At 39.9% G+C, this 18,252-nt stretch overlaps 1 protein-coding gene across 1 annotated transcript in view; it reads right to left on the minus strand.

Annotated features, from left to right (window-relative positions):
* Window positions 1-6,854, minus strand: part of ARHGAP15 (Rho GTPase activating protein 15) — a 609,293-nt gene extending 602,439 nt beyond the window's left edge. Inside the window, exon 1 of the mRNA XM_047722466.1 lies at window positions 6,732-6,854. The gene's annotated coding sequence lies outside the window, so the exon portion shown is untranslated. The remainder of the gene's footprint in view (window positions 1-6,731) is intronic.
* Between the last annotated feature and the right edge of the window lie 11,398 nt (window positions 6,855-18,252).

Consider the following 18,252-nt stretch of genomic DNA (forward strand, 5'->3'; position numbering starts at 1 on the left):
AAGAGTATAACTGAAGGTAATTCACAGATGAGTGGTGGTGCCATTAACTGAGATGGGTGAAAATAGGGAAGAAGCAAGTTGGGTTGGGGGCAAGCAGGGAATAAGTAAGAGGTTAGTTTTGAACATAATCATTTTGCTATCCCAGTGAGACATTCAAGTGACATTCAAGTGAAAATGATGAATAGCTAGTTGTGTTTATAGTTATAATGCTAAGAAAAAGTTCTGATCTCAAGATACAACTAGAATACAGATCATATTTAAACTCATGGCATGGTAAGACATTTGCCTGGGAATAAACTTGGAAGACAAGAGCCAAGGCTAAAAAGATAGAAATCTGAAGACTGAGTGCACGGCATTCCAATATTTAGAGTTGAATGATGAGGAAGATTTATCAAAGGAGACAGAGAAAGAGCATCCAGTTAGTTTGCTGAAAAACTGAAAGAATGAAATACCCAGGAGTCAAATGAAGGGAGAGGTTGAAGAGGGCAGGAATGTTCAATTGCATCAAATGCAGCTCACATAGTAGATAATATAAACACATGCAAATGACCATTGGATTTGACAAAATGAGTCTGAGACTCTGAGAACAAAATGTCCTGTGGTATTTCCATCACACTGCATTTATACATATAGATTTATGCTTAAATTCTTGTGTTTGTGTACTAAATTACCTAAAAAGTTTTCATTGGCTAGATAGCACATTGATTCTTTGTGTCCCCAATAATTTCTAGCACAACACAGTGTACTTAGAGTTCAAAACTATTTATGGAATTGAATTGAATTGGGCTGATGCCCACCAAAAGAAAAAATCAATTTTAAACCTGCAATAGTAGTATGTGTAATTGACAAGGTCCATTTTAAAAATAAGATTTTCGGGGCGCCTGGGTGGCTCAGTGGGTTGGGCCTCTGCCTTCGGCTCAGGTCATGATCCCAGGTCCTGGGTTCGAGCCCCGCGTCGGGCTTTCTGCTCAGCGGGGAGCCTGCTTCCTCCTCTCTCTCTGCCTGCCTCTCTGCCTACTTGTGATTTCTCTCTGTCAAATAAATAAATAAAATCTTAAAAAAAAAAAATAAGATTTTCTGCTTATTCTTTGGCATTCCGTAAATATTCCCTCTCATCAGATGAACCTTCCTACAATGTTAGAGGAGACTGGAACCATGAAGTATATATTTCCTCACTTTGCCTCCTCAATGCCTCTTTCTATCCCATCATCCACATACACACTCATTAAAGTGCTCTCCCTTCAAGCTCAGGTTAATCTGGTAACTTATCTACTTGAGCTGTTGCAGTTGATCACATGCAACTGTCTTTAGTCTCTGAGATCTTGTCAGCTTTCTGGATATATTGCCTTTGTTTCATTCGTTTCCATTCCTTTTCTCTTCTCCTTCACTTCAACACTCATGTTTCATCCCTTTTCTAACTACTACCTATTTCGAGACTTAAAAAAAGAGTATTTTACATAGGCTATGCCCAATTTCTTTCTTCTTGGACATCTCCCTCTAAGGCTTGAATTTCATTAATGCTTTTGGTCGGTCCTTAAAAAACTGAGAAAGGATACATTATCTTATTAAGAAAAATAAGTAGGGGCACCTGGGTGGCTGGGTTGGTTAAGTGTCCAACCCTTGGTGTTAGCTCAGGTCATGATTGCAGGGTCCTGAGATCGAGCCAAGCCCCAAGCCAAACATAGAGCTTGCTTGTCCCTCTCCCTCTACTCCTCCCTCTCACTTTCTTTCTCTCTCTCTCTCGTAAATAAATAAAATCTTCTTAAAAAAGGAAGAAAAACAAGCATATCTTTAATCTTTTAAAAGCAAGCTCAATCTCAATCATAATAACAGAAATACCAATAAAACTACATTGAGATACAATTTTCTACCCATTAGCAAAACCTGAAAAGTTTGGCAACACAATCCATTGGAAAAGCTATAGAGCTTCTACCAGTATTCTAGATTATAAGCCAAGAGACAAATTTGTCTCTTGGCTTATAAGTAAATAGTATCCCTGGAAGTTCATCCCAAGGATATATTTGAAAACACACACAATTTCATTAACACATTCATTACATTAGGAAAAATTGAAGACCCCCATAACTCTTTTAACAAAATCTGATACATCCATGCAGTGGAATACTAAGAGAGAGAAAAAATTGAACAGTTTCTCACTTTTACTATGGAAATATCTCTAAGATATTATTAAAAGAAAAAAAAAGCAAAGTGGAGAGGTGTGTATAATATGCTACCTTTAATATAATAAAGGACGATATATGCACTTACATTATATATAAGTATATGCAATTATGAAAGATTAAAAAAAAACTATGAAAAGTGGTTCCCTATTGGATTAAGGGTGTGGGGATAGAGGTATATAGAAATGGGAATGGAAGAAAGATTATTTTCTATAATTTTTATATTTAGGTTTTGATTTTGAACCTCTTGCCGTATCACCTATTCTTAAATTCAAAACAAAAAACAAAAATACGTCCATAAAATAAAGGAAAAATCATTATAACCACAGCCTGTCTAAGGACCTCAAGGCACCTGGAGAGGTGAACCAGCGCTTGACCTTACAGGAATATCTACCTTCTCTGACTGCAACCATTTCTGCAAACTGCCCTGAGGAGTATACCACCAGCAGGGAGATCCATGCGAGAAGCAAATAAATCCGGATGCTGGCTAGCCCATCATCCAAATGAGGACTTCCAATTACGTATTTCCCCTGCTTAACAGTACTGTTGTTACTTACAGCCTTTCGTCATAATCTGCTCAGCAGGTCTACTCTCAGGATTTCAAACGATCTTTCTGGCCTTATCTCCTACTACTGTATTTGTAGCTACCAAAACTAGTCAACTCATTTTTCCTTGGAAATTCTCTGACTTTTGTGTCTGGACATACCCCCTTTCTGTTCCCTGGAATGTTTCTCAAATCCCAAATCCTAGCTGTCTCTGAAAACTACTACAAATCTTTCCTCCCAAACTGTCCTGATTTCTCTGATAGGATATAATCAAGTGATATAATGCCTGGAAATTCTCTAATTTATTGCCTGGCACATAACTGGAATACAAAATGTTTCATGAGTTTCTGAATCCTCATATGGTATTAGATAAATTTCACTTGTATTATAATAATTATTAATGTAACAATCATATTAGATTATAAACTCCTAGAAGAAAAATGTTGAGACAGGTGTTCATCTATGAGGTAGCTCTTGAAAAATACTTTAAAATTCAGTTTAATTGAAACACTTGCTTCATTCAAACCTACCTTTAAACTGATACTGTATTTCTGTCTGATTATAAAGTTCAGAGAATTTGAATAAGCACTGTTTTTAAGTGTGACCATATGTGGCTGTGTAGTAGAGTTCTGTGGCTTTTACCTATAAGAAATAAAGTCACTTTTCTTCTGGGGAAAGCATTTTAGTTTCTGTGTAGAGGCACCTCCATTCAGCAAAGAGTACATGTGTTGCAGGTTCAGGAGGCCCCTCCATGCTAGAGAAGACCTGTGACCCAATCCAGTCACTCATGGTGCTAGTGTCTTAGGGTCAATGATTAGCTCTACCATGGTCATGTGACAAAATTCGGTCCAATCAGATCTCAATCTGAGACATTTACAGTGGTGATAGGGGAAAGCCAAATTTCTGCAACACATCTGAAAGGGTCAAATGTAAACCTAACACTTTCTAGTCAATTCTGTGAACTTCTATCAGAGAGGGCTTATAGCACATTGGAAAAAAAAAAAAAAAAGATCTGAGTAATGAAGAAAATACAACCCAATCAAAAATCCCATGTGAGCTCCTAGATTCTACCATGCCTGACTTTGCTTTCCTTGGGTTTTAAAGTTATACAAATTAATGACTATCTCTATTGCCTAAACTAATTTCAACTCATTTTCCATCATTTGAAAAAAAAAAAAGGCATTTTGCCAACTCTAAACTGATATTTAGAATACTTGTAAGTATAGTTTAAAGTCTAGCTCTATAACATGTATTGTTCAGTGCAAAAAAAAATATGCTTCTGGTACCCAAAGTTTTAAATTCAGAATATTAAATTATTTTAAAAATGCATATATATTAAACAGTGGATTATTTAAGTATTTTCTAAGTGCATGTGAATATGAAAATAGTGGAGGCATAGTGCAATTAATTTTCATCCTCTACAAGAAGGGTGTATATTTTATTCAGGAATATCTTAGAGGAATGAACACATCTCTGTGGACCCTTCATATAAGACACACTGTGTTTAAATACCTTAGCAGGACCAATGGTTAACAAAACACTCTTCCAGCCCCCAAATGTCCCCCCCCCCCAACTATTTGCTATGGTATCATTCTCTTCACCTGGCTGAAGACTTCAACATGTAGCTGTCCCTTTGGATTTGTCTACTGAGTGACCTTATTAAAATTATACCAGGGAGGGGAGGCCTGGCTAAGAAGTAAAAAGAAACAAAGCTCTGTAGCTTTCTCCTGTGAGCATGGATTATTTTTATCAGATGCTCTAAGTGCTGGGAAATAGGATGAGGAAGTTTTAAGGACAACTGAAATAGGATGGAAGGAGCCAAGTGGGGTCTGTCCTTCTAGGTACCAAGACTGTGAGATTCTAAGTTAGGGACAGAGCAGACCATTCCAAATCAAAGCATTCAAAAAGAATAAAGGAGGAATATCAATGAAAAAAATCCTCCTTTCTGAATTTTGCTGAATGCTGGCCCCAAGTGGAAAAGCATGATATACTTTTCATAAATCAGTTTTGAAATTACTTTCCAAATAAGATTCTCTGCATTGTTTCATTTCACCAAAATTTATTTATTCACTTAAAATGCATAAAGGTATAATAACCTATAGTAATACCTCATTTGTACTTGACTCTCTTTAGGATTCGGTCTGTGTGTTCAAATGATAATGCATTACTTGTTTTTACAAACAATTCTGAGAATGTCTCAGTTTATATGTCCATCAGTGCTAATTGTTGCTCTTTATAAATCCATACTGAGCTACGTAATTCATTCTTAGTTTTACACATACTTCATAAGATATTTATATTTTAATTTGACAGTTTCTTCAAGAAACAATCATTTAACAAGGAATTTGGCTTTTAAAAATATGAAATGGTTTAAAAAACTGCAGTGGACATTTTTTCAGTGCCAAATGTTTATGTGGGTAGTCACTCTTGGTAATGCATAAGTACTACATATGTTTATTCATGTGATGTTCTTTTATAATAAAATGAAAGTAATAACATATCAACCAAAACTATCTGAATTATACAGCTTCTGTAGATGCAAAGGTTCAGAACCACAATATTGAAGACAGATATAAATAATGCTTTCCATTGTGTGGAAATGTAACCAATTGAAAAACTAATCAGAATATCAAAGCAAATACATATTACCAGGGTCTCCCTACACTCTAACAATAAAACACGTATTGAACACCAAGTCCTAATCTCTATTTTTTTTGTGTGTGTGTGAGCCTTTTAATAGTCACCAAGTAGCTAGCCTCAGTATTGACAACTGAAGAGGTCTTAAAATGTACTAGTATGCCGAATAATTTCCTACTAAAGTGACCATATCAAAAAACATTTGTATGTGTCTTTCAATAAAAGATAATACAAGAAAAGAATTGTTGCCACTTATCAACCCTGTAACCATTTTTTAATAACACAAAAAATCGGTGTTGTGGAGCCATCACTTCCCCCATTCAACAGCACAATAAAAATAATATTAGAGAAGAGTGGATCATATCTGGAGTTCTTATTAAAATTCTTTCAAAAATATACATTCAGATTTATTTTAGGTATTTGTCTCTGAAATTAGCAGTACTTTATATTTTTTGTTCATATGTTATAGAACACAAAGACATTTTGTAAAAGCAAGAAGTCAATATTAAAGAAAAGTTCTCATCGTTTTGTGGTTAACTAATCTTTTTCATTTCTAAGGTTATTATTTTGGAAATCTCAAAGAAGGAAAATTATACAATTATATAAATACCAAAAATGTAGCTCTAATTTGCCCCATCTCCTAAAAGTAACCTTCGATAAAGTCAGCTATGTCTTTTTTATTTAACAGAGAGTTTTGCTTATGAAATAGAAACTTGTCCTCCTTTCACCCTATATCTTAAATATAATTTAAGAAAAAATTAAAATATTCAAGTGTCATAACAGAGAGCTTTCTTTTGCATTTTAAAACTTTCCTCCCTTTTAATAGCTCTTTAATAAACTACACGTTTACTAAACTACACTTTTTCAAGGGTTTCTAATGCTAACATAACACAACACTTTAGAGTAGCTCTTACACGTTGCAATTCAGATATTGTTTCTTATTATTACAAAGTGCCTTTTTATCTTTCATTATCTGGATTCTGAATAGTACACATAATTGTAAAAAGGTGCCACTTAAATAACAGTTTGTAAAACTACCAGTTAGAGATGCGAAGTCCCATATTTTCTCTAGTAGTTATTTTTGAAAATACTTTCAAACTCAAACTATGCTTTAGTCTGTCTTTAACATTTTAGTATAAAATCTTAGCAAAGATCCTAGTGTAATATCTGTTAAGGGACTTTTGAATTTGACAGTTGCAAATATGAAAAGAATAATGTTTCTACACCTAAGGAAACAGACAGATGTTTTAATCACCGTTGCAACCACATTTCTGTAGGAATATTTGTATGTTCACACAAAAGCGTAGGACACCGCCAAACATTTTCAAATTTAAATTTTCTGTTCAATATAAGGTTAAAATTTACTTACCTTTTCTCGGTGTTCAGTTGTTATTGAAACTGCCATCAACTTCCAACTGTTAATGACTCTTTCAGCAAAAACGGAAAACAGTAAAGTCAAGTCACATGTCGTAAGAGTAGGCCTACATTGGATGTTGCTTAATTTCAGTACTGGAGGGAAAAAAAAAAAGCAGGGGGTGGGGGTGAGCACAAAAACTTTAAAATAAAACCACTTCCTGCGTAGATACAGTTAACCACACACATCACATCATTACTCAATTTGAAGAAATTGCCTTGTATAGTCAAGAATATTGTTATTTTTCAATGTGCTTTTCAATTTTCAAACATTACTACATTTATATAGGTTTCATCAATTCTGATTTAATGGGGGGAAATGCGTGATTAAAAATATAGCAGGGGGAGGAGCAGGTGGGGAAGCACTCAGGGAACTTCCTCTTTCTCTGCCTTCTAGCAAGAACTCAAAACCTAAGTCTCTAAGGTCCTCTGTCGGTGTGGGCATGCCCACATACCATTGGGAAGCTCTGCTTGTTGACTTGGGAAGCCAAGAAGCCACTTGCAACTCACAGAGCTGACGCTTCTCTCTCACTCATGGATGGACCAACTAAGAGGTGTTCCACTTCCTGAGTCTAAGGTCTTGGGAAGGTTGCTAATGAACTTGAGAGCTGGCAGCAGCCCAGGTCCCTGATGCCACCTGGAGGAAAGAAGGGTACTTATATAGCCCATGTTCTGATCCTTACTCTGGTGGTGGCTTTCACACTGGGGTGGCAGTTTCCTGAGCAGTCCTGAATCTGCTGACCAGATTTGCTCTAGCTGAATGATTTTTTCTGTGGCCTGATTTCAGAAGAAAAATAAAGGATGCAAAGGGTAACATTTTTTGGCAAGCTGCTATGTGCTCATCTGGTTCAGACTTTAACTAGTCCAGGACATATTTTGGGTGGGGGGGGGGAGCTCGCAAAAACAACAATGGCTTGTGCATCTTTATTGAACCATGGAGTTCAAAAAATAAGCTCCTAGATGTCCAGGCTTGGCTGGTTTTGTGAGATTTGTAGGAGTTTCACAAAAGGAAAAGCTCCCCTTCCAACTATATGAGAAAGTTAAATCACAATCTCTTGTCATACAAACCAATTAGACTGGAAAACTGTGTAATAGCTCTCAGTGGTGTGGAATGGTTGGCACATATAAAGACAATCATTAAAAAAAAAATTTTTTTTTGGTTTATATAGCCCAAGTGAAAGATGGCATGTCCCTTGCAAGTTAATCTACTTTCTCCAGGACTTTTCCTTTTCAAAATTATTTTTCAGATTGACCCAAGATCTATTGATTATCATTCTGGGATGCACCTTTTTAAGTGTGTAGAGCCCTGAAGGTTTGTACTCAGCACTGTCCTTAATACTGAGGAAAAACTGGAAAGAACGTGACACTGAAAGTGAGGAATACAGAATTCAGGCCTCAGTTCTGACACTCTATTTATTTAACCTTGGCCAAGCCACTTACGTTCAGATTCAGGTTATTTTTGATATAAGGGAACACACAAATGAAAACCATCTATCTGCCAGAATAAAAGCATCGGTCCCCAAAATTAGGGGCTTCCCAGTGAAATCTGAAAATGGCTTTCGTACACACGGAGGCCAAGGAGAGACCAAAGAGGCAACCCCTCCAGATTGGAAGGTTGGAGGTTTAATAAGCCAGGGAACTCACATACAAGGCTGGTCTTGGGCTGTCACAGGACAAGTAGTTCTCTGCACCAAAATCTCAAGTTTATATAGAGGCCTTACCTGGGTCCCTCTCATAAACCCTCCGGATCGTCTCATCAATGCATTGCTCTCTCAAAACTGTATCCTTGGGATGCCTGGGTGGCTCAGTGGGTTGAGGCCTCTGCCTTCGGCTCAGGTCGTGATCCCAGAGTCCTGAGATCGAGCCCCGCATCGGGCTTTCTGCTCAGCCATGAGCCTGCTTCCCACTCTCTCTCTCTGCCTGCTTCTCTGCCTGCTTGTGATCTCTGTCAAATAAGTAAATAAATAAAATCTTAAAAACAAAACAAAACAAAAACTGTATCCTTGAAGAAGCTCCCACTGTGAGAACTATGGGAACTGTGGGCAGCATGTACATTTCAAGGGCAGAGGAGGGGATGAGGAGCCTCTGATTGCCTAGGTGTGGCTCATGGGTCAACCTGTGGTCAAGTCCTCTCGATGACCTCCTCTGACATTCTTTTTCTCTGCACTGGCTCTTAAAATCTTTTATGTCCCTCTCTATTATAATGAGTGCTGAGTGGTCAACAAAAAGTTTTACTAGCTGGGAGCTGGCTAATCGGGTGTCTGGCTGGCTGCATAGGAAGCAGATACCACAGCAACAATAGAGAAACATACAAGAGAAAACATAGGTTAAGATAATGATTTTTAAAATATGTAACATTTTAATTTTTTTTTTTTTTTAAACCGAGAGCCCCATGCTTTAAAACCACTGATTTCAGTCCCTAGGCTGGGGTTCAGATCACTCAGAATGTTCTCTTGTGGTTTGTTTTTTGTTGTTGTTGTTGTTGTTGTTTTTTTTTTTAAGATTTTACTTATTTATTTGACGGAGAGAGACACAGCGAGGGAGGGAACACAAGCAGGGGGAACAGGAGAGGGAGAAGCAGGCTTCCCACTGAGCACAGAGCCTGAGGCAGAGCTCGATCCCAGAACCCTGGGATCGACCTGGGATCATGACCTGAGCCAAACGGAGACGCTTAACGACTGAGCCACCCAGGCACACCTGTTCTCTGGTAGTTTTATGTGATTTAATAAAGAAGATACATCAGCAGACTCAACAGGTATGAACATACACTTTGGAGAATGGCACAAGGGCCTCCTCTTGAGGCAATAGTGACGCTGTAGGTCATCTGATTTGGGAGGACAACTTTTCTCCCTGGAGACATTTCAGGGTTCGGTAGAGACAGGTTTTGCTGGCTTCATTTAAGACTTGCTGGGCAGATTTAGTAGGGGCTTCTATGTGTCCTACAATGTCCTGCATACCCGGAGGGGACAAAGGCTGTGGCCACGTGATTGATTCAATGGAAAACAAAATGTGCCTTGAGGGGAAGATTGGCCATTTTTGTTACCATGGGGTGCATTCTCCCCTGTATCCAGGAAAACCCCAGAGGGTAGTGGCCCAACCACTAGATGGAAGCCATGGCCAGAGGTTTGTGCCACATCACCACTGGGTCTCATTCGGGGCTACCCAATAAATACCTGAGAGGCCATACCAGTCAGTGCCAAACCAGCCACTATTCTTTGATATGATGGAATGACTGTAGAGTTTCTATGATATAGATTCCTTATCCCTCGTGTGCTGGGGTTGTTCTGTTTAGCCTGATTTTTCTGTACCCAGCCTAGGAGGTCCTTGGTGCTTAAATGTCCATAACCCAGGGTGAGCCACGCAAACCCATCCCAATCTGGACACAGTCACCCATGTCTCTATCAGTGGTGTTTTCAGGGTCCTTTTGGTCAGCAGTGTGATGGGCTGCCTACATAGTTTGATTAACCAGAAAAGAATACCCATGCCTACCATTATTGATAGTATGTGCCACAGGCAAGGTTTTTTGATCAGTACTGTTAAGATCACATAACTTAAGAGCACTATGGGACGCCTGGGTGGCTCAGTCTGTTAAGTGTCTGCCTTCGGCTTACGTCATGATCCCAGGGTCCTGGGATCAAATCATGAATCAGGATCCTTGCTCAGCAGGGAGCCTGTTTCTCCCTCTCCCTCTGCCACTCCCCCTGCTTGTGCCCTCTCTCTCTCTGACAAATAAATAAATAAAATCTTTAAAAACAAACAAACAAAAGACACAAAACAACAACAAAAAAAGAACACTAGTCTTAGCTTGTTCTCCCTTAATGTATTGCTTTAGGGCTTTTCAGTTGTCTCCTTGGAGCAGTGATATCTACCATGGCAATCCTGACAAGCTAGAACAGAGGCAGCTGCCCACACGCCCAACAGCTGGACTGATTCCTTTGGCAGGTAGATGAGTGGGCCCACTATACAAAGGTATTTCTATCAGGTGTCCATATAAAGATTAGACACTGTACAAACAGGAGAAGTTTAAGGTTGAAAAAGACATATTTGGTAAGAATTTGTATGAGAAGGGCTTCCCCTCCTAAACGAGCTATACTTGTGGCCTGATCCTTAGCTGTTAATGTGGCTGCAACTTTAGAAATATGACCTAATCGTACATATCACACATGTTGGTCTGGGCATGCAGCACGGTCAGGCATAAGGAGGTGGACTGGAGGCAGGATGTGCAAGACCACGACTCCCACCTTCTCCCCTCTTTTAATGGTGCATATTCCAATCCAAGTATAATGCATTTTTGTAGGTCTGGCTTAAAGCAGGATGATAGGATCCTAGTGGAGACTAAGTAGTTACTCTTCACCTAGGAATATGAAGTAACTCACCTATCCCGGTAGGATGTTCTATTGTACATTTCCAGAAGTGATGCCTTTTCCAGGTGTGATGGGTCCTCCTGTTCTTAGCAACATAACACACTGATAAAATGGTGAGAGTCAGGGCAATAGCTGTCTCCTGTGACTTCCATACCTATGGCATTCAGTGTCTCGGCAGGGGTCCCTAGGCTGGGATTTGGGTAACAGGCCTTACTGGTTAATCATTTAAATGTATTAAAGCCTGGGACAGTATTTTAGGCCATTTGGCTGAGGCAGTTTCACTTGTTAGTAATTTAATCTGTTGCTTTAATATTCCATTTTTCCTTTCTATCAATCCTGATGCTTGCTGCTTATAGAGGATGAAACTTCCATTCAATGTCATGGTCCTTCGCCCCGTCTTACATATCATGACTATTAACATGTGACCTCTGATCGTTGTTTAGTTGACGAGGTCCTCCGTACACAGTACCCAGCTTCTCTGATCCCTAATAGTGGAAGCACAGTTTACGCAAAAATAGGAAAGCTTGGGTTAGTCCAGACTTGTGGCCATATAAACTAAGGCATAATTAGAACGCTCACTAAAAGGGCAGAGACCGGGCCCCTGGGTGGCTCAGTGGGTTAAAGCCTCTGCCTTCGGCTCAGGTCATGATCCCAGGGTCCTGGGATCGAGCCCTGCATCGGGCTCTCTGCTCAGCGGGGAGCCTGCTTCCCCCCTCTTTCTCTCTGCCTGCCTCTCTGCCTACTTGTGATCTCTGTCTTTCAAACAAATAAAATAAATAAAATGTTTAAAAGGGCAGAGACCAATATTTCTGACTTGCCTTCTTTACCCGTTGGGAATTCTGGCCTATGGTCCCTGACTCCTTTGGAACTTCCTTCAGCACAGTTTAGATCACACAGTGCGTGCTGTCAGTGTATTCTAAGGGCAATCGGGTATCCTTGGCAATATTCATCCTACCCAGGCACTGCAGTGGCTGTCTTTCTTGCATCCAATCTATTATATCTACTGAAGAGTTCATTGTTAGGGCTTGTGCCTGAGCTAGGGCCTCAGCTTCCTCATTGCCACAAGGTGTTGGTGCCTTATGACCCCAGATATGGAAGACAGCAAGGGCTCCCTCAGCCCCTTGCAGGTGAACTCAAATGCCTTTCCATATATCTTAACCCCACAAGGGTTTATCCATGATCACCTATTCCTTGGCTTTCCCTGTTCAAGTCATGGGGTTAATCTCTTTAGAACAGCCCAAATGCCAGTGCAAAGGATTAACAACCAGGGTTCATGAGAGAATGCCAAGCAAGCCATCTGTTTAGTCCCCTGTTTCCAGGCATCTGCATACCAGCCATCAGTGGGACTTTCCCCTGCTCCCTCCCTGCAGGTCTCAGGGCCTGGCATAGGAATAGGGTGGGGGCATTTAAAGGATCTGCATATTCTACAGGACCTAGTAGCACTCACATTTTTAGAGACAGTGGGCTGGTGGACAGGATACTCCTCTGCCGCAAATAGGTTTGCCACTCAGTCATCTGAGGGGTTTGAGCCGTGGTAGAGCTGGATTGATTGACCATATTCTCAACCCACACTTGGTAGGAAGGGAAGTTGTTACCATAATATATTGTTCCTTCATAAGAGGCTCTACCTGGAAGAGCACTGTGTACACTGTTAGGACCTATTGTTCTATAGGTCTATAGTTCTATAGGTTCTATTGTTCTATAGGTCTACAGGTCTATAGTTCTATTGTTCTATAGATCTATAGTTCTATAGTTCTATAGGTTCTATATAAGGGATCTTTCTGATCCCTTCCAGATCTGGGATAAAAACCCTAGGGGCACTGTCTCTTTCTGTTGTCTCTGCCAGAGTGCCCAACCCATACCTTGCAGAGTCACGGATACATCTAATTTAAATGGTAGCCCTCGCCAGAGCTTTAATCCACTTCTCCAGTATTTTTTGATCTTGGCAAAGGCAGCTTGCTGCTCTGATCCCCAGTCCCACATCTTTCCTTTCTTTACCAGGTGGTGTAAGGATCAGAGGCACTGTGCCAGGCAAGGTACAAAAGTCCTCCAAATTCCCAAAATCCCTACAAGATTTGTATCTCTTTTACGCTTCTAGGGGTTGGATAAGTTTGCATCTTATCATAGCTTCTAGGACAATTCACATCTTACCCAACAATATGATTCCCAAAAACTTTATGGTGGTGACTGTGCCTTGAATTTTCTGTTGGTTCAGTACCTATCTTGTCCCCTGCAGATGCTCCAACAAAATCTACAAAGTACCCTGTAGGAGAGACAAGTCTTCACATGTTAATGTTATATTATCAATGTAATGGGCCCATTTCACTGAGGTGGGGAAGGAAAATAGAGACAGGTCTATTACCATCAGCTGACAATCTGTTGGCTATGCATGTAGCCTTGGGGAAGCACTTGAAAGGTCCATTGGTGCCCATGTGAGGGCAAATTAATCTTGTGACTCAGCAGCCAGGAATGTACTGGAAAAAGAATTTGCTAAGCCTAGCACAGCATGAAACACTTCTAGGACCATGAACAAGGTATCCTGGGTGGTAGCAATGGTGGGTACAGCTGAATGGATTGGGGAGGGGGGGTTAGAATTACCTTGTTTAATTCTCAGTAGTCTGCTATCATCTGCCATGACGCTATCCATCTGGCATTTTTAACAACCACACTAGGCTATTGAAGGCATTATGAGTAGGGCATACAATACCCATTCAGTGCATGCATTTTTGATAGTTTCTTATTTTTTTATGCCTCCTCTCCCAACCCACTGAGGCAATTTATATTGTTTGACAGTTATCATTCTTCACAGGGGTGATAGATTTTATCATTCCCAGTTGGCATGTCCCTTCAATCCTGGTTTGATTACTCTAACCTAAAGGCAGAATTCACTAATAGAATTTGCAGGGTTTAAGCTTGTAGGAGATCAGTGCCCAACATGTTCTCTGTATCGAAGAGATAAAAGCTCCATATTCTCATGGGGGAGAATGCCTAATTTGTAGTGTCAAAAGGATCTTCATCTTCTGTAACTGTTAATAGTTACGGCGGGTGGGGGCAGGAAACTTAGCGGGTTACCATGTGTTAGAGTACATTTGGCTCTGGTATCCACCACAACCATCACTTCTTACTTATTTTGAGGGATCAATGAATAATGAGATCAACATGAGGCTTCCCATCACCACCAGTGGCCTTTATCTGGAGGCAATCTTGGCCTGCCTTCTATACCTGGAGCATGGGAGACACCCATCCTGAACAGGGATGTACCCCTAAGACCTCTATTGGAGCAAACAGGACATCAGGAATGGTAGGGACAGATGAGGCAAGTCTGAACTGTTGTTTTGGTTTTCCGGCTTTCCACTGGCTGACCAACACAGTGTTGGATTGGCAGTCTATCATTTGAGGAGGGGTTCCAGAAGCCAGAAGATCAAACCACATTTGTTTCTGCATTACTTTTATTTGGACCACTTACAGCTGATTGGGACCTTTTTGGCTTTCTGAGCTCCCTGTCTTAGGTCTTTCCCATAGTCTGTACCAATTCTTGGAATTTGTTAAGTTGCCCCTGGATCAGCAATGGACTGCCCAACATTGTAAATGTTTTCTCTTGTGCTGGGCTATCATGGTATGGGACCATGGATATCCACTCACATCATGGTATGGAACCTTGATATCCATGGTCCCATGCCGGGTGCTGGGACAGACTAGAGTATCTCGGCTTTTGTTCCCACAGTGAATGTGGTCTGATCAGGGCCTTAGACAGGGGCATAGATGGCCTAATTTCCAATTCCCTGAGAATTTTTTGTACCTCCTTTATAGATTTCCAGGATCCCATGTGCCCAGGGAATGTTCTCTCATTGGGCCCAGCCTCCCTTCAGACTAGAATAATCCAATCTCTAAGTGAATAACTTCAATCATCCTAGCACCTTGCAGGTGCTGCCAGACGACAGCGTGCATGGTGATGTTGTTCATTCTGTTTGCCCTCTGCCTTGTCCAAGAAATTCCATGGCACCTGTATCCCTTAGCAGCACTGTGCCTGGACACTTTCCCTGACCTTTTGTTGGAACTTGACAGCTATCTCATTAAGGTCAGTGGGCAAGTATTCTCTCATCAGGAATAATTATTTCCTAAATTGGAGGCTACCCCACTAGCTGGGGTGGCTGTTGCTGTGCCTTTGCTTTCCTTTGTATTAGGCGTCAGAGGGCAAAGGGTATTTCCTCTGTTTCACTGTCAATCACAACATCCTCCTCTTCAATCTTTTCATTTTTCCCAGAGATTCCACCCCTTAGCATCCCAATCAGGCTTTGTCACAAGTGTCTGCACTTTAACAACGGCAGCTTATGCCCTCCTAGCTTTGCAAAAATGGCATGCTGAGGTCTCCAGATGATTGTCCTACTCTCCCACCTTGTCTGCCAGCCCCAGAGCCAGCAGAATAGCGGACAACCACACAACCTTCTCTAACCTCAGCTCTTCTTCCAGCTCTCTAACTTGGGCTTCAGCCTCTAGCTGGGCATCAGCAGCCAGCCAAGTTACCCACAGTACAGGCCAGACTGCTGTGGCAGCCATGCATTTCCTTCTTTGCCACAGTGCACTATGTGCAGTTCTTCCAACAAGCACAATAAAATGGCTGGCACTCTAGGGGGTATCCCTGGTTGGCAATCCACAGGCATCTGATGGCCAGATCAGGATGGCCTCTTTCTCTCTGGATCCCTCTTTCTCCCTGGATGCCTCTTTTCCATCTCCTTGTTGGCTCAACAACTGTTGGTTTTAAACTGGGGAGTTCGGGTAAAATCTGAATCTGGTTCCAGTGAGTGGAGGGTGGGGAGAGGATAGGTGGCAGGTTTAATAAGCAAGGGAACTTAGATATAAGGCTTACCAAGGGAGGCCCAAAAAAGATGAGTGGATCTCTCACCGTCTCACCAGAACCCTAGAAGTTTATATACAGGCCTTAACTGAGTTTAGTTACATATACTGTCCAGATGGTCTCAATAACACCTTACTCTCTCAAACTGCATCCTTAAAAATGTCTCTCATTGCAGTGTGCAGTGAACAAAGCGCACATTCCAAGGACAAGGGAAGAAGCAAGGAGCCTCCCATTGCTCAGGTTCAACTTGGGAGTCAACCAGGGGCCACATCTCTTGATGACCTCCTTCAACAAGAATAGGTGCATGGATTTTAAATATTTCATAAATGATGAAGAGGTGTAGACAAGTACATAAGAATGAGCTGGGAAATGCTGATGCCTCCTAAGAAGCATCAGAAAAATTTAGCACCGTCCTATGTGGTTTAAGCTTTTATAAATCCATGCCAGTCTCAGAAACCTAGAACAAGTAAAATTACTTGGGCCTTTCCTTTTATTTAGGCAATAATATCAGATATTTGAATAGGAAAAAATATGAAATATCATATTGCCCTCATGGGGAATAAGTAAATAAGAATACCTACATGAAGTTATACATTTTTTATATTTATTTTTGATTAGAAACAAGTAGACATTAAACAGAAACAAAAACACCTTTTTTGTATAAAATGGGAGTGAGCAACTTAGGCAGTGATACACTTCAGTTTGGTCTCTAGAAGGAGACAAACTTAATTATGATTGTGACTGAGGTTCTAGTTTAAGGCTTTGACACTTGCGGCTTAACATGTTCACTCTTTCTAATCTAATATTTTTGACGGCTTCCTATATGAATTGTATCAAGAACTTTCCTTTTCTTTTTTATTTAATCCTCATAACAACTTTATGAACTGAGCAATATTGTTATACTGTTTTTTTTTTAAATGAGCAAACTGTTGGGGTGCCTGGGTGGCTCAGTTGGTTAAGCATCTGTCTTTGGCTCAGGTCATGATCTCAGGATCCTGAGTTCAGGCCCCAGATAGGGCTCCCTGCTCATCAAGGAATCTGCTTCTCAGCCTGTGCCAACTTGTACCAGCTTGTGCTCCCTGTCACTAGCTCTGTCTCTCTCTCTCAAATAAATCAATGAATGAATGAATGAATGAATTAAAAATAGCTAAATAAATAAAAATGAATAAACTGGGTTAAATTTTTGCCCCAGTTAGTAAGAAGTAGAGCCAGGATTCAAACCCAGAATCTTCAACTCCATACCCCTTTTTCTAAATTACTAGCTTTCTCTTAACTAATTGCTATGCAGCACAACTCAAACTGAATAATAGTAAGAAAAAGTTTCACACCTGCTATTTCTTTTTGCTTCTAAACTAACAGAAATAATAGACTTAAAAAGTTAGTCTTTCTTGTAAATCATACTAAAATCAGATTTCTCTCAAAAGTTCTTTAAACTTCAAATTTTTATCGAAAAAACTAAAAGAATGGTAGGATAAAATGGAAATACATTATGTTCATAGATAAGAATATGAATACTATAAATGTATCAATCTGTCCAATTCAATCAACAAATAGATTCAGTCGAACCCCAATTATAATTGCAGCTAATTCTTTAAAGAATACAACAAGGCTTTTCCAGAATTTTCATAAGAAAAAAAAATGTCTAAAAATATCTAAGTTCATTTTGAAACAGAAGAACAAAGACTGATGACTTCCCCTGTCAGATATTGTACCATAAGTTTAAAAAAACATAGGATTAGTAAAAAAACACAGGATTATTAAAAACCATAGGGTTATTAAAAACCATAGGATTATTAAAACCATAGTATTAAAAAACATTTTGGTGCTAGCCCAGGAGCAACTCAGAAAAAAGACTGAATTTATTTGAGAACTTGATATATAACAAAGATAGCATCAAAGGTAAACATGAAGGAACAGTTCGATTAGTAGATAGTGTTGACAAGAGATAATCACTAAAGGAAAATAGAGCTGGGCACTTACATTAGATCACATCCAAAGGTAGGTCCAGCTACATTAAAATCTGATATAGTAAAATGAAGGAAAATAATTTTTGCAATAAAGGAGCTTTCTTTTTCTTTTTCTTTTAAGTTTATTTATTTGTTTATTCATTTGTTTGTTTATTTACATAATCTCTGTACCCAACATAGGGGTTCAAACTCATGACCCCGAGGATCAAGGGTTGTATGATTTTCTGTCTGAGACAGCCAAATGCCCTTAAAGGAACTTTCTTAAGTAGCATCCCTAAATTTTTTTAAAAA

The sequence above is a fragment of the Lutra lutra genome, chromosome 3 (genome assembly GCF_902655055.1).
Source record: "Lutra lutra chromosome 3, mLutLut1.2, whole genome shotgun sequence".
NCBI lineage: Eukaryota > Metazoa > Chordata > Mammalia > Carnivora > Mustelidae > Lutra > Lutra lutra.